The sequence below is a fragment of the Triturus cristatus genome, chromosome 6 (assembly GCF_964204655.1).
Source record: "Triturus cristatus chromosome 6, aTriCri1.1, whole genome shotgun sequence".
In the NCBI taxonomy this organism is placed as follows: domain Eukaryota; kingdom Metazoa; phylum Chordata; class Amphibia; order Caudata; family Salamandridae; genus Triturus; species Triturus cristatus.
In genome coordinates, this window is record NC_140589.1 from 362,164,876 (window position 1) to 362,191,113 (window position 26,238).

The window sequence follows — 26,238 nt, forward strand, 5'->3', positions numbered from 1 at the left end:
TAATTTGGTGATCCGGGTCTTCCCAGGTTTATCCCGGGCTTATCAGGCTATAACTACATCACTTTCAATGAAGGTGAGACAGTTCCAATTGCATACAAATCACATTTATACACAAATGCTGAAATGCGATTTGCGGCCACAGAAAAAATATTGACCGTGGTACAGACTGCTGTTGTGAGAGAAAGAGCACTAGCGCTGGGGAAACGTATTATCATCGTAACCCCGGTACAAACTTTAGAAGCTGTTACCAAAGCGAGCATTCTAAATGCGAAAGCACTAAATCCGCGATGGATACAATGGGCTAATTCTATCACTGCAACAGAAGTAGATTACAGATACGATTCTACATTAAAAACACAAGCGTTCCTGCAGTACGAACAAGAATACCCTCTCCCAAATGAAATCTTGCCTCCAGAGAAATATGAATACATCCTTTATACTGATATATCTGCTCAGCCTGCCGTAGGAAGTAAACAACAATTTAACACTGCATGTGCTATAGTAAAGGGACGTATGCGGAACGGTAAGGTCCATCCCAGCATTACCACTACACAATCTCTAGAAGATTGTAAAGCGCAGGTGGTAGAGCAGAAAGCCCGGATATTGGCACTACAGCATACAGATCGGGAATTCCCACACTGATAGTGTGCGATTCATTTTACAATGAATATCTTCATTACTGGGGCCCGAATGGGTTTAGAGACTCCAAGGGTTGCACAATTAAACATAAATTATTATGGGAACAAGTGGCAAAGCTGAAAGCATGCCTGCCACGGGCTCAAGTTATTCACTCATTGAGTCACCACCATGTTGGCATACACGTTAAAGGGAATTTGTTGACTGATGAAGCCGCCAAGACGACAGTGTGTACTGCTGCTGTTGCTGCAATCACTCGTTCCAGCACGAGAGTAGACAGAGACATACTGATAGCTGTCAACACCTCAAAGAACGGCTCTACCATTCCAAAGGGCTTTCCACTCAAATATTCCTATAAACTAGATGCGCAAAACACACCGTATGCTCAAATTCCAGGAGCGGGGGATGGAGTTATACCAAACACTGATCGTAAATTAGGTTTAATTCTAGCTGCACACGAGGGTCTGGGCTCTACACATGCAGGAGTCACTGCTAAAGTTTTGTTACTGAAGCAGAGATTCTGGTGGCCAAGTTTGTCTAAGCAAACAAAGGCTTATGTCTTAAAGTGTGACAACTGTCAGCAGATGAAAGGTTTCACCGTTGCATGGCCACCACAAACACCATTACTCCTTTCAGACAGACCTCTTGCATGTATCTATTTGGATCACTGCGGCCCCTCAAATTCAGACAGGGCTTACAAGTATATCTTGGTGCCAGTCGATTCATGCTCTAGATTTCTATGGGTTTGGCCTCATCGCTCGGCCGACGCTCGAACTGTTATAAAAGATTTGCTAGTCTTTATTGGGACATATGCAACTGACATGTTACATTCCGACTGTGACCCTGCGTTCAGCTCTCGGGCTTACTAAGAAGCCATGGAAAGTATGGGCATGGCCTTGCAGTACTCCTCCCCCTACCATCTCAAGTGAAATTCGGTGGTGGAGAGAAAAGACCGGGAGCTAAAGCAATCCTTAACAGCAAGGGTATTAGGTGCGGGCGGTAGTTGGGCCAATCACCTGTACGGGGTCAAGAGGGCACTGAATAATATGCCAAGAAAATCCTTGGGAGGACGTACCCCCTATGAAATCGTGTTTGGTACAAGAATGTGGGTACTTGACCACGATTGTGCCAGCACAGTGGCGGATGTTAAACCATTTGAATTGAATGATCGTTTTGCTCTTTTACAGGAACTTTATGAATTCTGGGCATTACAAAGCAATGTCGAAGTCAAATGCACCACCACTGGGGAAGTGAAACCGGTACCGGCAAAACCTGTCTGGATCCCAAAGGTTGGAGACCTGGTCAGAGAAAAGATCGTGGACAAGAAGGAGTTTGGGCTATCCTACAGAACACCTATATCTGTCTTGGCGATTCAAGGAACGAGAACAGTACTCCTCCTGCCTCTTGCTCGTAAAAAAAAAAAGATTTGTCTCCATTGATCCGATCAAACCACACTGTGTGGCAGATTCTCACCAGCAGGCCACGTGTAGTCCTGATTAGCCACAGATCCCCTCTCGCTACTATACAGGAGGTTCAGATAGAATGACTAGTAACATTTTAAGACAGGAGTAGCCAATAACGGAGTACGAATCACACCAGTTGAAATGGAACAACACCAAAATACTACTGAAACACAAATTGCAATTCAGCCCAACAATGAACTTTACATTAACGTGTCTTCACAAGAACAACTGCCAGTTCTACAAACCCTGCTGAGCTCCCAAAGATATATCGAACTGCATCTGGCTACTTCATCAACTTTAATGACTTTTCTTCAGATACAAGTGAACCTGAGCAAACGCCAACCATTTCTAAGAAAGAACAATTTCGAAAATTCTATCTCTGGCTGAAAAAGACTTACTTAGTTTACCCTTGGTTGCATATTTGGTTTGCATTAGGGATCCTTTTCCTGTTCATTTAGATTGGTATAGTAACTGTCTTTTTCCTACTATTGAATGGACCTTACCTCCCACAATGCTCTGCAGTACAACTTGTGAACTTGATCTTGAAACCACATACGTCATCACACCGTGAACGGTGAGACCTGTCCCTAGTGAACATTTCAGCAGTTCCAATACCGGATGGTACAGTTTGGGATAGGGTTTCATATGATGTATTTGGCCCTACTGAACATTTTAAAATTCCACACGTGTTTAAAATGTCAATAAATGACTTCATTACCCCAAGTACACTCTCTGATGATTGGGACATTGAGACTGTAAACACTATGCTTTCAGATTTAGAACAATCTGCTGCATTTTCTTACAGGGAATTGTATGAAGATACATCTGACCACAGTAGTATGTTTTGTTACCAGCATTATAGTCATCACTTTTTGCACAGAGCTAGTCTTCCACATGTTGTAAACACTTACCACCAATGGGAATATTGCCTGACACCATCAAAAGGTAGTTCTGCCACATTCGCACAGAAATTTGCCTACTTTTCAGGGTTCAATGCATCCGACCCGATTTCATACTACTATAAGTTAGTACAAACTAATGTAACTGCGAAGAAAATGATGTTGAAAAATAACAAGCTCTTTTATTCAGTACCTTTCATCTCCCAACTGTCTATACAAGGTTTTGACTATTGGAGGGATACAATAGATACAAAATCCATCTGGGGGATGAAAGATTGGCATTTTTAGGGAACAGAGGCTTTATTTAGAGCTTGCCTCATATTGTTACAGATAATATTCCTGAACAGAACAGTGCAATAATCTACCTGCTACGGGTTTGTAAAAATGAAAGACATGAAAGCACCATGCATCCCCTCACCCATACCTATTAACGGTATATCAAACAACATACTGATTAGTGAGGAGGTACTGGGTGCAGAATGCAGCATACAATTCTTCAGCTCCCAGTTGGAAGGGGTGGTTGGCTTGGCCTATCAACACAAATAGGTGTCAATCAAGATTCAAGGGTTCCACCAGAGGGTTTAGTATCCATAGGCCTGACCCATGCTATGTACATACAGATTACCCAGGGGTAGTGACTTCTTATACTGTTGGGAAGTTGTACCTAGAATGACTAAAATCCTCAACACTACAACAGGTGAAACATCACTTGTCCCTTCTAGCAGACAATATGGATCACTTCTTGTATGCCATCTATAATAAACTCTGGAAAGTCTCCCAACAGGATGCTGCTGAGAGATTACATGAAATTGATAGGATTAACCTAGAAAAGGCCCTGGCTGTGGTAGACAATGGAATAACCACACTTTCTTCACATCTTTATTCACTAGGCAACATTGTGGCCTCAGCAATCGACACAATGGAATAAGATTTGTCTATTCTACAACATGGGCAGTCTCATTTATGCTCCATTATGCTTTTAAGCTGGACGCTGCCGTCATTGCATTCAGGCCACGTGCCATGGAAATACATTAACAGCACAAGTTTGTTTTTGGTTTACAATCTGACCTACATACAGTTGACTATAGCACGCAGAGATGCAAAGTACACCATGCTGCTCATTGAGAAAGCTGACAATTTACCTTTCACTGTAGCAGAGTCACCATCTGCTGAATGGTTAATTCATGGATATATCACACTGCCAATCACGACATTTCAGCTCCAAAACTGCCTTAGATACATCCAAGCAGGCAGATATGAAGCGTTAGGTTTAGGGTTCATACAGGAAACCTGGGAGTTACAGTATAGATATAGGTGCAGAAATAAGTACACTGAAGTTTTCTTAAGTGGTAAAGACTGATGGAAGGCTTTAAGTGTGCAAAGAAGTGTCGCTTCCTGGAACATGTAAGGCATCAAAAGCAAACTTATCTTGCTACTTGAAAGGCTCCCAAGCTGCCGTGATTCATCCAGTTTTTGAATCGCTTTTGAATGGAAGTTATTTAGTTCTGAATGATCAAGACTGTTGTGGAATGGTGTCAGGCATCGTATATCAAGTCACAGTACCCTTAAGAGTTGTTTGCTTTGGACAGAGGTCGATCATCTATTCTCGTCCTGTTAGACCTACCCGCTGCTTTCGACACCATCTCCTACAGTATTTTAGATCTAAGACTTTGGAAGATTGGTGTCCGAGGGAACGCCCTTAAATGGCTGAGGAGCTATCTAACTGATCGAGTTACAGCTATCCAGATCGAAGACACTGTCTCAAAAAACAGGTCGGTAAAGATGTTAGTGTCGCAAGGCTCTATTTTGAGCCCGACGCTCTTTAATCTTTACGTAATTCCGCTGGCAAAGGTGATCAGATCCTACAGCTTTGATGTAGTGTCATACGCCGATGACACTCAGATCTTGATCACCTTAGGCCCAGATCCAGCGGACACCAAGCTATGCTTCCAAAATTGTATGACCCACATTGACAGGTGGATGAATCTAAATCATCTACAATTAAACGGAGGAAAATCCGAAATAGTCCTTTTTGGCAAAGCCCATGAACACTGGTCAAATGACTGGTGGCCTCAATCCCTAGGACTTTGTCCAGTGCCAAAACTATCAGTTCGCAATCTAGGCATCCTAATAGATAATCAATTGTCTATGAAAGAGCAGGTTAACCACCTAATTGGTTCCTGTTTTGGCATTATGAGAAATTTACGCAAAGTTTTTAAATGGCATCCATTGGAAGCCAGGAAGCCACTAGTCCAAGGCATAATTATTAACCGCATGGACTATGGTAATGCTTTGCTGTCTTCAATAAACAAAGACCTTCTTACCCGACTTCAGGTTCTGCAGAATACTGCCGCCACACTGGTGTTGAATTTACCTCCAAGAGCCCCTTCAGCCCCCAGTTTAAGACTTCTTCACTGGCTTCCTGTCAGGAAACTGACCCATTTTAAAATTCTCTGCCTAACTCATAAGAATTTACATGGCAAGGGCCTCGGCTATTGGAAAAAGAAACTTACCTGGTACGTCCCAAGCAGGACTCTGAGATCTAGCAACAAGTTCCTTCTAACACCCATCAAAATTCGGGCCACGAGAATGGGAGCGAGATCTTTCTCTTTTCTTGCACCTACCCTCTGGAATAAACTACCCTTATACTTGAGTGTCATCTCAGACCATCATAGTTTCCATAAGGGATTAAAAACCTGGTTATTTGACTCTTAACTAGCTTTTACCTAAACCATACTTTTGAACCTTTATAAAGCGCCATGAGACTTTTGGGTGATATGTTTGCGCTAAACAAGTATTCCTGATTTGATTTGATTTGATTTGCTGTAAGCAATTATTGTTCTCCCTGGCTCGCACAGTTAGGGAGGCACCACTGTGGCCTTCATTGAATGTTTCCAATATAAGGTTTGATTCGCTGAGCAGACTGAAAGCCATGTTGTTTCACCAAAATGTGCCCTTAGCTTCAGCCCGAGAGAGTTTTGATCTCCAGGTTGCAAGGTCTGCAGCAGAGATACAGCCCTGTTCCATACTAACTTTCTGATCCCTTTTGGAGAAATGGTTCATTGTACCTTTAACATTTCTGATGCAAGTGGGATCGTGCACTTATTTAAGCGAGTTGGATCAGGTCTCTTAACCACCTTTCAGACTATCTTCAGAGTAATTCCAGCCTTCATACACTCCATACTTGGAAGCGCTTTTGTAGGGCTTCCTTTGGTCCTGCTTTCGGTAGCGAGAATCCTGATTTTAATACTCTTGCTTCGCAATAGACGTTGCAATCCCTCACGAAATGGAGAGAACACTGCTGGAACAACATTGCAGTGAGCGCATGGTGTTCTACCTGACTACACCTCAGCTTCGAGAGCTGAGTGAGCATTGGTTTCTGTCTTTCAGACCGGTCTGGCTAGACTGTGTCCTGCCTGTGTTCCATTGCCTCTTCTGCAGATTTGGCTCCATGTTGGGCCTGTCTCTGACACTTCCATCGGTTGCGCTGCCGGACATGGAAGCGCTACAGGCGCCTTTGCATGCCCACATGTGCAGTTGTCCACAGCGTATTCCCATGTTGATGACGGCATTTCTAGAGCCTCCAAGGGATGATTCTGCTCCTGTTGGAAGGCTCTGCTTCAGAGGTTCAGGCATCGGTATTAGGTGTGAAGGCATCTACCTCTTCCCTGGCAGCTGCCACGGGAACCAGAGATGACCATCTTTGCTCACTGGATATGATACTGGACGTTCTTGAGGGACTGCCATCTGCGGATACAATGTTCAACAATGTTGAGTCTTCAGCGTAGGATTCTTAAAACAATCTGACCTCTCCTGTGCGGGGAACCATTTGGCTACTTCTTAAACATTTACTAAAATTGAAGGTCAAAACTGACATTGTTTTATTTTTCTTCTCGGCTCTAATTGAGCTTCATGGCTTTCCAAGTGTTCAGTGCAATAATCACAATACATACAAGTTTAGAGGACCTTTTGAAATGCTTCTTTAGGGAAATGATGACTTTCTTTTACGGACAATTTTTAAGGCTTTGAAAGATGATTTTTAGTACGTTTATTATAAGTGATGTGTATGCTTTTTAATAATGTTAACTTTATCATTACCTAGCTGACCTTTTTAACCTTTTGATGAGGAGTGGGTGTCATGTCTTTTAGGATAGTCTCATCGATGTATGCCTGAGTTTACATACACTATCCCATCCACACGACTATAACGATTCTAAGTATGAGACCTTTTACCTAATAGCTTGCTCCTGTCTCTTCGACACCAGGCTCTCAATCTTCTATCTGAATCCCTATACCTGACATACATAAACATGTCCCCAGGCACGGCAGGTTTATTCTGTATAAGGGTCACCACTTTTTTCATCCATGGCCAACAGTGAGCTGTGCCTGATCACACTTGTTTAGAAAAGCATTGGTGATTGTTTTCAAAGCATTTATGATTGATTTCAAACATCCATGTTTGTTTTAAAAACATATTAATTTTAGAAAAAACCCTGGAGTGATCACTTTAGTATAAAAGACCCTCACTCCCCCTACAAATGAGAGGAGAATTCCTTGCAAGCTGAGACAGGGGTCCTACATGCCAAATCTCTGACAAGCAGCAGTCTGAAATTCCTTGCGTGTTGTCATCCTCAATGCAGAGATGGGGTCCTTCATTCCAAACCATCAGGTGAGGGGGGTTGGTTCATCCCTAGGGTTTTCTTGGCTAAAGATAAACATAGCGATACACACCTACACCTACACATTCAGGTTAGGCTAAGTACGTTTCAGCAAAATTATTTAAGGCGCGCATTTTAGGAATATGCAAGTGCTACTGTTTTTAACTGAACTGTTTCTGTTCACCTTATTAGCACTATGGTAGAAATGTATCTACTATTCACTATATTGGTACTACCAATCTCTTTTGTATGTTTTACACAAGGCTGTCGCTGGACCAATAATTTCTTATTGAAAAGTACTAATCACCATACTGTGTGTTTTCTGAGAGAAAGCAAGCACAAGTGTCTGAGCAAAACGTACTGTACTGTTTTCCACGATCTCTTAGGAATCAGGGTTGTCATGTTCAGTGGTTGTCAGAGACTAGATACACCACTGTAGAATACAGGCGGGTGGTAGTGGCACTGTAGAGATAGCTGGTCTAATGGGTAACATATCTTGTGGGGGTGTCCGGAAGCGGTTGGGACATCAAGCCCTCAGTTCATCCAAAATGCGCAGTTCCTGGGGGACTCCTAGGAACTACACAACAATAGTTAGAGCCCCTAAGCTAGAGGGCATTAAGTTGCGTTTGTGCATCTTGTTGACCCAACTGTCCACGTTTATAGGACACAGCATTCCGTTTATAGGAAAGAGAAAATACAACTGGAATGCAAAATTATGCTGGGCCAAAGGAGATGAGGGCAAAGATTCTGGTGCACCATAACCCAAGTTGAGGTCCCTCACCAAGTAAAGGGCTATGAAGGTAAAGAAGCTCAGAGAATATTCTCTCCAATTTCCAAGCCTATTTTGTCAAGAAAAGGACAATGTGGGTTTTGCTTTCAACAAGGAACAAGTTCTATACTTACTCTGTGTGATTCTTACGCTGAAACATTTCTCTTTTGAAGTTGTTGAATTCATAGTTATTGACCCATCACTCTGGATGTCAAACACAAATGTGTTCTCTAAATCTTTAGAAAAGAGGGACGAGGATTGAGTATTATTTGGAAAATGTTCTCCTCAAGTAGCTGTAAGTAAGATTTTAGACAAGAGAAGTCACTGACAACAAAAGAAATCTGATTAGACATTGCTTGATATATACCAGAGATTCTTAATAAACCAACACGCCTATTCCTTGATGGGAAGTGGAATGTGGGAGGTCTTCAGACAAAATACGGAATCTACTGAGTTTTTCCCTGGTGAACTCAAATTATGACATTTAATTATGGAAGATGATAAAAATATACAGTGTATGCCCTTGAAAAAGTATTGATGTCCTTTTCTGGAAAATTGCTGGCTATCCAAAGAAGTAGATGTTGTATTTCAATTCTGTCTGAATCATCATAAAGTAGGTTTGGGTATCTAAGATGATTCTACTAGTATGACAGTTTTTTGCCACTCCTTACCATGCCTTAGGTTTAACGCTCTTGATTATTATATCCACTCCACTTGGCATCCTCACTAGCATCATGGCCTGCTGATGCCAGAGACTATCATTTTCAAGTCAGGCAAGTTGCACAAATCACTATTGGAAGCAAAGCATTACACTCCCCACAGTTACCAGCAAGTTCACATAAAATAAATTTGCCAGTTAAAGGAGACAGAATCCACACAAACACTAGCAATACAAACGTCTACGAGTAAAAACGTATGACTTCAAATAAAGAAACCTATTTAAAAGACATCATATGTGCGAACTGTCCATTCACATTCATTACCCTGTTGGGATTAAGACAACATTCCCTCTTCCAATGCCCTAACTTGTTACAATAATGATATGGATTTGATTTATTTAATGTGGCAACATCAATTCCAGTACTCGGGTCAATCAGAACACCACGTCCTCTACCCTGCTGTGGATAACTTTTTCAACCTTGCATCATCACCTGTGGATACAAACCTTGCATGGCGCCAACATTCCCTATAAAGGGTTGACTCTGAATTCCTCTCTGTGTTGCTTTCATCTGCCCCACCATTAACTTTTCCTTCAGCTTCTTCTGTTTCATTTCCAATTCATTGCTACAATATTTTGTGTACCTTAAGATTTCATCAATCATCTTATTCTGCCAACAAAGTAAATGCTGTTATGCCAAGCTCAGGTCTTCACTGTGTCATAAACCGAGACACAAAATTTCCCATATCCTTGGACTCAGGATTTTGCATTGCAATGTGTTGTTTAAACACTTACAACAATTTCTCACAAAAAGAATGCACAGTCTCTTTCAGCTACGAAGTTGTTCTGTCAATCTTACTGTGATACCTTTTCATCACTGAAGGCGAAAGGGGATGAAATATTGGATTTCACTGTGGCTCCTTCTCTGGCCACTGTATAGCCACTTTACATTTTGCCCGCAATCACTCAGTACCACAATGCCAAATAGAGTGTTCAAAGCCACCCAAAATACCCGTGAAATATTTACAAATCAATCAACCTGGATGTATCACTCTACTGTCTCATCTCTAAATTTGGCGAAATCATTTGTGAATGAATGTAACCTCCACCAGGCACTTTTCTCAATGGGAAAGTTGAAGCGCCTTCTCCATCTATCAAAGACAGAGGCAGCTATCTCTTCACTTTCTTTGGGTCTTTCTTCTTTGCCCATCCCACTTGTATAATTCACTCAATTTTTAGGTGTTACCAATTAATCCTCTCATTTCCATTTTCTTTCTTGAAATTCTCATACTTATTATGTTATTTTTATCAAAGCATACGCAGTAACTTTTCTGCAAGGATTTGGTGTTCCTTACATCTACATCATATACTCGAGTTAATTTGAACAGCTTATCTTGAACTTGTCTTGCACGTTTACTGATATCTTTGCACATGTATAAGTTTGTTCTCTTGATAAGTATCTAGTCTGGAAAGATCTAGGATTCCTGAAATCATCGCATTCAATTCTAATTAAAATTTTCCTACACCCACTCCTTTCTCCCTTCCTGGGGATTAGGGTGCTCTGCTCAATCCTTAACCCTCAGCTTCTCATGGGAACCCATTGAAAAACCTAATCAAATCATCCAACTCTTGTGTATTAAGCACCATTTTCTGGTCCAGAATTATTGGCCACTATCCCTTCCCAGGGACTACTGCTTGAAATACACTGAGGTTAATTCCAAATGGACAGGTGAGACGTTTGTGACCTTTGATCTGGTTCCTCTACAGGGGTAAGTCCTGTTTGAATTATTACTGATGACAGGAGCAACATATGACGAGTATACCATATAAGGGATATAAAGGAGTTGTTCTTGTGCCTCCGCATCAGGGCCAGCAGAAACAGTAGTTGACTTATTTACTCCAGTTGGAACTGTCAAAGCATGTGTCATGGTCCCTGGTGACTCAGGGTTTGTACTAGGGAACTGTGGGACCTATAGTAACTGAAAGAGTTATTGCATGTGCGGTATTAGAAACAGTTGATTTAACAGAAGCACAAATCCCTGAACTCTCTCCCATAAGGTTCTGACTCATATTCACTGAGCCGGTGGGTCCCTCTGAGCTTCCACTAGTAACAACACCACTCATTCCATCAGGTTGGATCACATTATAAGTAGGTGGATGGTTTGACAATAACACATACAGAAATGTATCACTAGAATCACTATCACTATCTTCACTTCATCCCTCCGCACTCTCTCCTTTATCCTCCTTTTCTCTTTTCTTTTTCTCTTTCTGAGATTCCTCACTCACTAATGCAGGGAAAAACCTAGCTCCTCAAATCAAATTGGTTCTCGATTTCTATTGTTCTGCATCCCATCTAGTTTCTGCACAGCTATATATTGCATTTCTGACTCTACCCTGATATTTCTCTTTCTCTTTGACATGAGCTAGATGCTCTCAGGCATTAAGTGCCTCATACTGTGCGGGTCTAGGAAGTGGCTTGATTTTGTACATTACCCTCCTCAGATCTTCGCAAATTCTCAAATTTAGTGTGCCATAGCATGGAAACATCAAAGCACCTTCTTTTTCAGGAATTGTAGGTCATTGACTTAACCAAATTCAGGTGTGGAGCCCCAAATTTATGGCTGTATAATGATCTGTCGTACCTTCTGTCAGCGCCTCTTCTCCTGCTCTAACAGGGACTCTCACATCTCCCCTAATCAGATCTCATATAGCCTTGAAAAATTTCATTTTTCAGGCATAATAACAACAATCATAAGTAGAATGTTCATTTTAAATCAGGAAATAATTTCTTTACCCAAAATTCTCATTCAGCATCAGCAACTAATAATAGTGCTGCACTCTGTGGTATAATCAACCACTAACAGTGCAACACAAACGTCAAGTGTCCAATCTCAGCACGGCACACTATGGTGCATTTCTCACTCCTCACAGCTGCTCACCCTCTTATACAGTTTTCATGAGCACACCCTTTCTCAATGCTAAGCAAATATAAAAAACTCTAAGCAATTTAAACAAATAACTTTTGTCTGCTCCACTAAGAAATTGAAGTATTCAATCTCACAAGAAACGGTCTAGAGCGACACTTTCTGACCTACTCAGACACACACTCAAGTGAAAACTCAACAAGCGGGAGTCACCTGGATCAGTGCAGTTTCTCCTTTGCACAACAGGAACCACTACACCAAAAGGTATATGTCTCCATCTTAATTTTGCAGCGGATGGTACCTCATGACTAGCATCACAAAACTTAGCAGAAAAATTCCAACAGAGTGTATTCCACATTTATATATCCATGGATCTTGGACTATGTCCAGTCCCATAACAACTTCAACTTATCAGGATTGAGCACGTTCAAATCATACCACAAATAGAGCATCATTACATCGCACCACGCAGTCTCAGCAAAATACTGTAAGCTTGCCATACACAAACAATGCGCAACCCTATTAATACTGACTCCTCTGCTGTTATAACTCTTTTCGGATAGCTGGAACTCTGTTGATCCTCCAAATCAGGACATGGGCTTTTATGGGCAAGTTTAGAATTTCAAAAGAGATACACTAAATCCCTTTGCTTTAGTAGCAAACCATCCTATGCTTCCATCTTTATTGAGCAGTGGGCCTTGCAACATAATCTCTTAGTGAAGTTTTTAATGATGTTTCCCCACTAGCCACATGGACCTTTCATAGCTAACATGAAGCATTAAAAGGGAAAAAAACATCAACAATAAATTTTCAACTTGTGAAGTCCATGTGACTCCACAATAAGGACCAGGAAATGCTAAATATGATTAAAGGGTTTTGTTTGTGTTATCAATCAATCCAATAACTATCCAAGCACAGATTAAATTAGTACAATAGACAAAGTGAAATATCCCAGTTGAGTGAGTGTAATAGAATGAGATACAGAATGGTTATAGCCATCATTTGTTGCTGCAGCACTTTTTGCCCTAAATGGGATGGGTATGCACAGATGTGGGTCCCTTGCTCACTGTGCCACTGGATTCAAGCTACTCTGGCTGATTAGGGGTGATATACCCGGAAACCAGTCCCAGGATGCTTGTTTTTGGTCCAGGCAGGACCTGGCTTGGCAGTTGGGGGTGGCTGTTCCGATGAGGAGCATGGTCAAGACTGATTTGCATATGGCTGGATCAAAACTGGGGTGACGTAGTGAGAAAAAGAACAATGGATTAACCCCAGATCTCTTGACTGGGGGAGAATGTTTGATTTATTCAACATTCCATCCATCATTTGTTACTCCAGCACTTTTCTCCCTAAGTGGGATGGGTATGCCTATACGTGGGTCACTTGTTCACTGTTCCACTGGATTCAAGCTAACCTTGCTGATGAGGTGTGATCTATCCCACAATTGGCCCCAGGATGTTTGTTTCTGGCCCAGGGAAGACCTGGCTTGGCAGTTTGGGCTGGACTGCTCCCATGAGGCCCAGGGTCAAGACTGATTTGCATATAGCTGGGTCTGAACTGGGGTGGCGAAGTGAGCTAAAGAACGATGATGAATTCAACCCAGTTCTGTGACTGGGGGTGAGTGTCTGAAAAGTTTCAATGCTCCTTCCATCATCTCCTTGTGTTTGCTGTGTATTCTAGAACAACCATCTCTAAAACCTATTTTCCGTTTTCGCGGTGAGACAGAAGATCGTGATGACGTCACAGTCGATAACCATCACAGTAGATAACTCACTATATAAATAACTTTATGAAAACATTTTTCAATATCTCTATAACAATGCATATGAATGAATTATTGATATTTTTTTTTATATTTTCACCAATATTCGTGACAACCCCCTAATGTTCCCACGACAGTACAAGGGCGCCGCACTGGCATTCCTGGTGTTGTCCCGAATATCGCATGCTATTAATAAAATCCATTTTGGACATATAACTTCTGTCACTAACACATTCACTTCTCAACCATGGGGTCAGAGTCTGACCCCTTATGTGGGCTTTCACATACATTTTCAGCCCTGGAAACTGTTCGGCATCCCCAACTTTCTGTTCAGGTTGCATCCAGCCAATCAAAGCATTCCCGTTGACGCGTGCATTCAGGATTCATGGCGAAACCAACACAAAATATCCGCGCCCTAAGTTATCAGTATCGTTTTAAATGTACATTTCTCAAAAACTACTGAACAGAATTACACCAAATAAACAAAAGGCACTTCCTTGAACCTACATCTACCTCCCTGCCAAATTTGGTGTAAGTCCGTCCACCGGTTCGGGCTGTAGAGGTGGCTAAATGTTCTTATGGGAATTAACATTACAAACGCAACCTTACTGCACGTCCCAAATTCTTGGTCCCCACTGCAAAGATCATCCCCAAACTTTCTCAATCAATAATACCCACCATGGCACTTCTTTTAGCAAAATTTCATGCAGATTTGTCAAACTATGTTAAAGTTATATCCAAGTCAAATAATGTTTTTCCTTTGGAAATTAGGTCCTAATTATAACTGCCTACTGCAACTGCCAGTAGCCTTAGCCATGGGTCAAGAGTGAAGCAAAAAACTTAAATTACAAATAGTGTGTAATGGTACAAACAGTGAAAACAGGCTAATCTCCACAAATTACAAGGTATGACTGAGAAAGTAGGTGCCATATTGTAACGATCAATTGTTCACAGCAAGCATCACTGTTGTAAGCATGAAGCCAAAATATTGCAATTATTGATGTCCTACCATTACAATAAACATAACATTAATGATAAACAAACATGCTAATGAACCAACATCAATGAAAAAATATAATTGCATTCAATTTTAATGTGCATATTAAATTCCTGTTTTTCTGACTTGTCTAGCAGATGTCAGAATCCACTCTAGGATTCCTATTTGAGTTGTCATCATTGATATTACTGACTATGCCATGACTGATGTGAGGTCATAAGAGGTACAATGTGAGGTCGTAAGTTATAGTTGGCTTCAGGTAACTATAGTTGCTGAATTTCAATGGTTCTGTACGAGTGAAATCTGAGCCTAAATATAGCATCCCAGTAACTGTAGGTTTTTTCAGTGAATTACTATGGGTTTTTTAATTGTATTTCCTAAGTGTAACCTGTAACCTTTGAGAAATGGCAAGTGTATGGAAGTCAGTTATCTATTACAGGTCTGCTCTGTTATTGTGCCTTTCGATGGACTCATCCTAGCATCAGAATCCTCACCGCCCCCAAACTCTCGAAAGCAAAATCCTACCTACCCTTTAGGTATATAAGCCATGAAAAGGCCCCCTCTTTCACATTTTTGTACACCCTTTGATAGTGCCAACAACTAAGAATGCTTAGATAGCGAAGAAGACATTTTTCAATGATGCTCCCAGTACGATGTCAACATTATTGAATTTGGCGTTTATGCTCCTGCAGACCTTTCAGCAAACTTCAACTTCAGAAAAAGTCATAGAATAGTTATACTCACTCTCGACCAGTACTGTACTTCAAATTACTGCAGTCAGTTTCTGTGATTATTTGGGATAAAGGCCACTTTTCTTTAACAAAAGCTTACATTTTGTCACCTTATTATAGAGCTGAATGCTCTTGCTGTGCCCAGTTGTTAAACTTCAGCACATTTCTGGGGGAAGACAATAAAAAGCATAAAAAAAGGCCTGGGTGATGCAGCCTCCTACAACAAAGGTCCAGCCTGAAAAGACATTTGATTCCTCACATTCCTAAGCTAATGTGCTAAATGCACCAACATGGAGAACATTTAACTACCACACTCAAGAACAGAAATCATTGCTAATGAAGAAAATCCAATCATATTACTATTTTATGACAGTGTTGAAAATTGTGCGGTCATAGCGATTTCCAACAGAGCTACTAATTTACATCCAAGGACAAGGACTCGAAAGTTAACTGAAACAACATGCAGAAAAGTACACACCGTTTTATGTCTGTTTTAGTTACTTGCCCAGGAGAGGCCAATTTGGAGAAGAGGTGTTCACTGGGAAGCATTTCACGATCCAAGATCAACCTCAAACTTTAAAAGCACTACCTTGACACCTTTTGCCTCAACCTTCAATCATGGTTTCACATCTCCTTACTTTTGCCTGCCTACAATATGCATCTTTACACTTCCATCAGATTTTCTGCCACTGAATACATGATTCATGAGACACCCCAAAAACGTCTTAAAGGTCAAAGGGAATGCAATCAGATGAAGATCAACCTCTTAAGCATTGGAAATCGGGTAGCTGCAGTCATGTGTTATGCAGGCAAAATATTTGCAATAAAACATTGACTATGAGAAATATTATTCCTACGATCGGCCAAAAAATACAAGCAAAACAATACGTTTGTAAGAAGGAGCCATTAGGGTAAGATCATGGCAAATGGCGAAAAGACCATTGTGCTCTTTGCAATTAATGTGCCACCAATGTTATGTGCACAAAGAAAAACAATTCTTGATACTGTCCAGAGGTGATAACTGTAGTCTACAGATTCCACTGAAAGATTCTTCATTAGTCGTACTGTAGCCCACCTGATGGCCAGGCTAAACAGCCACCATTAAGTGATCATTTTCCCGAACATAAGCTCTAACAAAGCAATCATCAAAGAAGAAAATTGTGCTGCCTCTGTCGAAGCTTCAGGTGCCCCATCTCCCACTTTCTTCCACGGGTAACACAGCAGAGCGAATCGCTCACCCCCTTGACCCACCCAACCTCACCTCATCTCTCAAGGCCCCTGTGGTCCCGGCTCCCTGTCTCCTGCAGGAGCAGGCATTGCTGGAGAGGATGTAGCCTTATGGCTAGAGCGGTCGACATCATAGCTAGGGAACCAGGTTCGAGTCTCGGCAACGATGCTCAACATCCTCTGATTCTGGGCAAATCACTTAATATGCCTGTGCCTAACAAAAATGAATGTGTCCTTGTGTAACGAAACTGGTGCTCATGTAAAGTGTTCTGATAAATGAAAATATATAATATAAAATTCCTCCTGCATGCTGGTCACTCCTGGAAATGCAACTTTCTGCATGCAGGAGCAATCCTTTCATCTCTTCCCCTGCCCGCATGTCTGCTTTTGCTTGTCGGCTTTTGCCTGTCGGCATTTGCTTGTCGGGAACTTGTACCAAGCAAAAGGAAACAGCTATCTCCCAAGGGTGGGTACCTCAGGAGATAGCAGAAGCCAGCCCTGTGGGGTGGTGGTCCCCATGGCCATCTGTGGTTCCGAGGGGGGCAGCCCCACCCCCTCCTTTGTGCTGCATGGGCCGGCCCTGGGCAGCTGCCAGTCCTTGGGGCCATACTTTCAAAAAGTAGTTAGTCTCAGAGTAGTGGTGGTCCACAGGGCCGGGTGTCTTTGTGAACCCCTTTTTAATGTTTATTTTATCCCTGTGGAGGTTGTAATCCTTGGGGTCCAGGAAGGTCTGCATGGCACCCCATATAATTTTATATTTATAGAAAAAGGGTCAAGGTCCCAGGGCATTATTAAGTCCTTGGAGGGGGGCTCCAAACTCTGCATGAACCCGGGACCTGGTCCACCCAGGGGCTCCAATAAAAACAAATGTAGGAGACGGCACTTGTTTTTTTTAATTCACTGCTATATTCATGGATTTTCATGAAAATTGCTGTGAATTAAAAAAAACTGATTTCTTTTGCCCTGCGGCTAGTGGGTAGAGTATTCGTACCATGCCCCCTTTTTCTTTCTTATTTGCATTTCTTTTGGGACTCGGATTAAGCTGCTAGCACTTTCTAGTTGAAGTGTTGGCAGCCAATCAAAATCAAAAGCTTGCTTTCTGGACCAAATTTGATGTAATTCTGTCCAGTGGTTCGAGGTTTTTTGACCCCCCCTCCCATTTTGCTTGACAATTCACCCCAAAACTTTCCATGCAGAACTAGAATCACTGGCACTCATTTATGGGGAAAATTTTGTGAAGATTCTTCAACTGACGCCAAAGATAGAACCATCTCAAAAACGCTTTTCCTATTAAAACATGGCCTAACTATAACTATATCTATCTATCTATCTATCTATCTATCTATCTATCTATCTATCTATCTATCTATCTATCTATCTATCTATCTATCTATCTATCTATCTATCTATCTATCTATCTATCTATCTATCTATCTATCTATCTATCTATCTATCTATCTATCTATCTATCTATCTATCTATCTATCTATCTAGCTATAAATCTAACTATCTTAAAGTACACAAACATTAGAAATGTTTCTGTTATAGTTACTAAACTAAAGATAACTCACACAATACATTAACTATAACTCGTCACTCTACCATGCAGTGTTTTTCAGGCAAATCATGTAATTTGAGATGTCATAAGTGTTGTTATTAATTCAGTGATTTCACATGCTCTAACTTATGTAATATGCAAGGGTTTAGGTAGTAAATGGAGAATGGGCGACTTATAGTTATTTTAGAGTGGTGAGTGAGCTGAGAAGACTGTCTAGGGAGGTGCACAAATGATCTTAATTTCAAGGTGGTGCGTAAGTATAAATGTGTTATAAGTATGACTTATATACATTGTAAGTGGTGCTTAAATGAGAAATTAAAGACATAACTGTAACAGAAGAAATTCTCATGTTTGTATAGCTTAAGTGGGGTTTGCATACTAAACATGCCAAAAGATTTCCTTACTATAACTTATCTTTAACCTTTGATTTTTTTGTGAATCCAATTTTTTTAATGTTAGTAACAAATGTGCAATATTGTTTCAAATTAGGGCCTGATTCTGATGCGAAATCTTCCCGATCTAATCGGTTTGGAAATCGTTCCCGAGGAGAGTCCGACCAACCGTATATGATGCATCCGGATGCTTCCAGATACGAATTGGTTGGACTCCCATTGTTTTCTATGGAAGCCTATGTTCCTAACCGCATCGTAATCTGGCCCTCAGTCAGGAAGACACGTCCCCGATCCGAATTGGAAGGAGCAAATGCCGTTAGGAGGCCTTCCTAACAGAATCATAATCTGGCCCTAGGTGGAAATGCTTTCCTAACCGGATCGGAATCAGGCTCTTAGTGGTGTAGAGTGGAATGTTAATAAGTGGAGTATGGCAGATATAGTTGAAGATACTGTTGTAAGGTGTACTTTAAAGTGTACTTTGGTAATGTTTGGCACACTGGAGTGGAATAAAGTGAAATACGGTTTACTGAAGTGGCAAATAATTGAAAGCAACAAGGTCCCTCGCTCCCGAGGCAGGGAAAGTATATTATTTGCAAAGACCTTAGGAAACCTATTATTTTAATATAAAATATATTAACAAGAAAAGAGCCAAGCAATACTGATAAGATCAACCAACACAGTTTATTATCGAAAACATAAATTTGAAAATCAGAATTAATTGATAAGGACTCCATCAAATATGTCCTATTCTATTAGTAAACTAGATCATCATGTACCGTCATAATTTCTTGATAAAATGCAGGAATACATATCAGCAAGCCTTAAAGATTATTTTCTCACATAACAAACAAAAGATAACACACAACAGAATATTGGCTTAGATCGTGAATGGTTCTTGGTAAGATAGTGTCAACGCATGTCCCGGCAACCAGTGCGCCTTTATCAGGAATGCCACAGATATAACAACAAGTACTATGGGAAGAAATCTACTTCTGAATAGTGGAGCAAAACCCACAATAAGATTTTGTTACATGTCCACACCAAGATACGGTTATCTATAGGTGCGCAGAAAATGTAAACTTAGATTGATTAGAAGAACTTCTTGAGGAATAGTGGTCCTTTTCTTTCCCTCTTTTCTTTTTCTATCCTTGAGAGGTATTCTAAATATCTAAATTTATGCTCATCATGTTCGAATATACTTGAGGAGATTGGATAGTCTCTATGTTCTGGTACGACTGAGTATTCATGTGACTGGCGTGTTTTGTCCCGAGCATTGGAATGGCAAACAGCGGAGTGGCGTAAAGTGGATTTGCATACAGTGGAGTGGAGTACACTGAAGTCAGAACAGGAAAGTGCCATAGAGTGTAGAGATGTACAATGCAGTGGTATACAGAGGGAAAGAATACAGTGGAGTGTGGAAAAGTGGAGTTATGTCCTCTATATATTGTACAGTGTATTTGCATAGACTGTAGTGGCATACAGTGGAGTTCTATAGAGTGGAGCATTGTATAGTGTAAAGGCATATATTGGAATATGTTATACTAAAATATTCTACAGTCAAGTGGCATACAGTGGAGTGTGGTACAGGTGAGTGGCATAAACTGGAATAACGTTCACTGGAGTTGGGTACAATGGCATGCCATATAGTGGAGTAACATACAGTTGAGTGTTGATCAGTGAGCTTACGTAAAGTTGAGTGTTGTACAGTGTAGTGATGCAAAATACAATTGCATAAAGTGGAATGGCATATATTGGAGTGCCGCATAGTGCAGTGGTGAAGAGTGGAATAGCGTACACTACAGTGGTGTACAGTGTAATAGGGTACAGTGCAATTGCATATAATGAATTAGTCTAAAGTGTAGTGCCATAGAGTGCAGTAGTATACAATCAAGTTGTATTTCTGTAATAACACAGAGCTTACTGTTGATAAGTTTTGACACATACATTGGAGTGGCATACAGTGGAGTAGCGTACAGTTGAGTGTCGTACACTTCAGCAGGGTTAATTATAGAAACGCACAGGCTAGTGATGTAAACTGAAGTGCTGCTTAGTGGAGTGATGCAAAATGTAATTTTGTAAAGCGAAATAGCATGTAGAACATTATGGTGCACTCCAGTGATGTATACTGCATTTCAGTAGAATTGAGTGCAGTGCAATGGAGTAGCATACACTGGAACAGCGAACACACTCCAGTAGTGTACCATAAAGTGGGGCACAGTGAAGTAGCATATAGTGGACTAGCATAAAGTGAAGTCGCGTACAGTGGAATAGCATACACTTGTGAGCAGTACAGGGTAGGGCTAACCAGTAAACTAGCATTCACAAAAGGGTAATAAAATACAGTGGTATACAGCTTAACAGCTTAGAGTATAGTGGTGTAGACTGGAGCGGCATACAATGGAGTTGGGTGGAGTACAGTGGAGGAACCTACAGTGGATTAGCATAGAATTTAATGGTGTATATAACGGAGTGTTGTATAGGGGAGTGGCATAATGTAACTAGCATAGAGTGTAGTGGCATAAAGTCAACTGTTATACACTGGTGTGGAGTGTGTAATTAAAATGAAAGGTAGCACAAAATTATGTAAAAACGTGAATGCTATATCTGAAAAATATTAATTTTATTATATAACATTATTTTCTGGATGAATACATAGATGTTGTAAGTAATTGTACATTTATATTTTGTATGAAATGAAGTTGTATATTGTGCTATGGTATATCATGCAAAGTTCAGGGTACATCACAGTACATGGAGCTTGGAACTGGTGATGTGAGTATTTCATGGCTGTGTTTACCAAAGGTAGAATTCAGCCATGTTGTTTTTATAAAAATGTGCATTATTGTATGGTATCCCTTTGGCTGACTTGTGTGTTAGGGGTTTACATATAGTTTTATTATTATTAACAACCTATCAACACTTTCTTGAAGAAGTAATAGGTTAACATTTTTGTTGTGAGAATTGTATATATTATGGCTCTATTTATTTATTTATTTTTTATATCATGATTATTTTGCACCCATTTGAGGAATGTTCACACATTTTAGCAGGCTACTTCCACTAGTTTAATCCATGAAGGAGTTAAGGTTTTGCTGGGTTGCTTGAAGGGAGTGCAAAGGAAAAATGGGGATTCCAAAATGTGCTTAACCTCTTCGACGCCGATGACGGAACGGTTCCGTCATGCACGTCGGTTGGGCTGTGCTTATGACGGAACCGTTCCGTCATGGCCCCGCCCGCGCTCGGAACTTTCAGCACCGCGCGGGAATCCGCGCAGCGCTGAAGAGGTTAAATCAAAGATATCAACATACACTTTTAAATGATGCATTGCACAAAAATCGGGAGTCGTAATTTATTTAATTTGGCAGAATTACATATTATAGCGTGCACATTTATTTTGTGTAGTGCAAGTTAGCAAAGTATTCACTTTATAGGATTTAATGTATTTAAAGTTAGCAATAGTTGTTATTGCAGTATTTTTGCAAAATGTGGGGTATTTGCACCAGTACCATGGTACATAGTTATCACAAGTCATTAGCTGATTAGGTAATCATTGGCTTTACAAAATTTAAAGGCAGATATGTTGTTTTCAGGTATACTTTTCCTGTGTTGTGCATTACGTCTTCTGATGAAGGTAAGCATTAGGTCTGGTATTTATGCCCTAACTATTTCCACTTTAGCAAAGTGGTAATAGGTTGAGCAAAACATTTATTAATTTCTAGATATTTATTTTAAAAACTACAGAGTAGTGCAGGAGCACTGCGGTAGGCAAAACTTTTTTGTTTATATATTTTTTATATTTTTATGCCAGTGATTGTGAACTGCTTTTATTTTTAAAAGTAATGTGGTAATTATTAGTAATTAACGTACTACTCCGTACACTTTTTATGAATAATTAAATTTGCAAAAAGTTGAAGAAACACTTTAGTACATTATATCTTTATATAATAATCACGCAGTACTCCCAAATGGAAAAAAAAATGTTTGCACACTTATAAATATTTTTCCCTACCAATTGCCACTTTACTAAAGTGCTACTAGGTATGGAAAAAATAACCAAACTAATACTTACCTACATTGTAAAGGCAGTCATTCGCCAATCAGCTAATGATTGTCATCACTATTACCTCGGGGGTACCACAGTACCGCAGCAACCGCAGATATACCTATGTTAAAAATATTTAAAACTTATCAGCTATTCTCCTTACTTAACTGCAGTACCCATACAGAGTCATCTGCTCAACATAACATATAATCCTTCCAAATTTAGTCAAAATCCAACTGATGTTTTTTGCGCTACATGAAATACAAAAGTCTATGTAAAGTTTTACATCTGTTTCTGAACCCCCCCCCCCTTTCTTTCCCCAACCTCTTGATGAAACACCATGAAACTTTTTGGATATGCAAGAATGAAATGGGGGTACCAGGTCTGCAATGTTTCACAGACATTCATCAAATGGGTCTAAAGTTATTAAGGGACAAAAATCTAAGAAAATCCCTATGTCTGGTCACCCTAACTATAACTACAGAGTGGCTATTGCCATATATATATATAGCCAATGTAGTTATACATGAGTCAAAACTTATGTAAGAAGAGCATTTTGATGTGATCCCTTAAGCAGGGACAGAGAAAAAGGAAGGGGTCCCAAAACCTTTGCCCATGCAGTTTCCTTTGGGAAAATTAGACAATGATACAGAACAATCAGCTCAACAGAATTGCACCATGTTTGTCAGAAAGCTAGATCTTTATTCAGAAAGCAAGTGTTTTGTGATTTGGTGTCATTCTGTTCAGCCATTTTATAGAAAGTAAAGTTTGACACTGATTGATATTTATTGCTGTGGGGCAGTTTCTTATTACTGGTGAATTTCAATGATTTTTTTGTATTAAAACAGCAGTTTTTATATTATTAGAAGATTTATGTATAACTCTCCTTTGACCTTTGCTTTGCTTTTTCAATGAATCAATCAATACATATGTATAGTTAGGTCAGAGTTTCCATAGGAACAGTGTTTCTTTTGTTTCACTAGTAAATTTGGTGCTGTCAGATGAATCTTCACAAAACTTTCAAAATAATACTCATCCACAAGTTTTGTGATGATCCGTCAAGCGGGGTGAGGAAAAGGGTTGGTTAGAATGTTAATTTATGGGAAATTTAGGGAAGCAATGCAAAAAAGATGGCTGAATAGAATTGCACCGAATTTGGCACACATTTAGAAAGCATGCTTTGTGTTACTTGGTATGACTCTATTCAGACATTTTTAAGATATTCAAATTTAAAGCTGTGCTCTGTTAGTTATGAGGGGGTAAAATCAGCAACTCCTTAGTGATTAACTGCTGCTCCCCACTGTGTTCTAATGAACAACTAGAGAGCAAACATTCTGTATTTCTGAGAAAACTGTAGCAGACCGGAAGCCATTTTCAAGCATTTTTGTGAGAAATGAACAAAATAAGGGGGTTTGTTTGTCATGATTTAATTATGGCTAGTGCTATGAAAATTTAAAATGAGGACTCATTTTCTAGGTGTTCTCAGATATCTTTCTCATCCATTTACCTGACAGGTTAATTCCTAGTGATCAACTTCAGCTTTACCACAAAGTTCTAATGAGTATCTAGAGTGCTAATGTTTTTAATTTATTACAAAAGTTAGGCATATCTTAAAGCAATCTGGAAGGAATCAAATCTAAATTTACCAAAAGAATTTCCTACACAAGACACTGCAGTAAATAAGGGATTTTGTTTTGTCATAGAAATTATGTTATCTTCTTCGTCCATTCAAATAAAACATTATGGCATGCAACGTCAAACATGTACCTCAACAACAGCAGCAATCAGTCAGGTAACTCCCTAGTAATTTACTACAATGTCACCTCAGAGTTCTAATGCACAACTACAGCGCTAATATTTTGTATTCAAGACAAAAAACAAGAACTCCCTAACGCCATTTTTATTAGAATCAAAGCTATTGAATTTAAAACTTATAATAAAGAGACGGCTGAAGTAAATGAGCAGTGAAATGTAAATGAAGTCATGAAACAACTTGACACACACACTACATTAATTATAACTAGTGCCTTCTCCATGCACTTCTTATACCTATATTAGATCACTTATACCATATAAAATCATTGTATTTACAGTAACACTTATGACATCGCATATCACATCATTTGTGAGAACACATTGCATGGTAGACTAGCGAGTTATAGTTAATGTTGTATGGCTATTGAGTTGAATACACTGTGTATGGAGGTGCGCGAATTATGAAAATTTAAAGGTGTTGGGTGAATTATATATTAAGTGAATAAGTGTAGAATTTTATGTTGTGCAGTTTAAGTTTGGTTTGTAGTTGAAGAGTAAAGAAAGTTATAGAAATGTAAAGGTGGTGAATTCATTATAAATTAAAGGTATGTGTAGAATTTGTAATGTTTGTGTAGTTTGTTTGGTTTTAATAGAAATAATAAAGTTTTCCTAACTATGACAAAGGATTAAACTTAGTTTTTTTCATAGTATTTCAATGTTGTTTTTGTGTGGGTGGCCAAAGCAGAGTCAGCCTAAAAACGTATAAAATCAAGTTGTGCTTCTCAACTCGCAGTGATAGCCCCTCAATCTCCACATATTTTTGGCCCTTCCCTGTCACAGGCACAAGGCCCACCCACACAAGTATGGTATCATTTTACTCAGGAGACTGAGGGAAACTTAATGCCAGTGCAGTAATCCCACACAAAAGTAGCTATATTTGAAGTTTGTAGGCGATTCTGGGTAAGAAAACGTTGGGGATCCATGCAAGCCACACCTGCTTAGACTCCCCCGGGTGTCTAGTTTTCAGAACTTTCTGGGTTTGGTAGGTTTTCCTAGATGGCCGCTGAGACTGGGACCAAAAATGCAGGTGACCCCCTAACAGAATCAGGTTGTTTTGCTATTGGTAATTTTGATGCCTTGTTGGAAACGGCCCTTTTTGCAGGGTTATCCCCAAACTTTTTGCTTCTTCCTCCTTTATTTTTTCTGACCCGTGGTTGTTGGCAATAGGACTCTGGGCACTTTACCACTGCTGATCAGTGCTAAAGTGCATATGCTCTCTGTATAAATTGTTATATTGATTGGTTATCCATGATTGGCATATTTGTTTCACCTGTTAGCCCCTAGTAAAGTGCACTGGGTGTGCCAGGGCTGGTGATTCAAATGCTACTAGTGGGCTGCAGCACTGATTGTGCCACCCACAGGAGTAGCCCTAAAATGATGTCTTAGGCCTGCTTGCAGTGCCTATGAGCAGCAGTCCAGGACTGCCATGTCGACCTGGCCAGTGCACCCACTGACCAGGCCTTATCCTTCCCTTTCTATACATGTCAGGCATCCCTATGGTGGACCTAGGTACCCCCCTGGGCTGGGTACAGTGTATCTGAAAGGTAGGGCATGTACTGAGGTGTGTAACATGCCCTGGTAGTGAATTACAGCCATTTTCGTTTTTCACTGCTGAGAGGCTATCTTGCCCATAGGATAGAATGGGGGAGGCTGTTTACATCCCTATCTTCCCATAAGGGCAAGATAGAAAATCCAAGTTTGGTA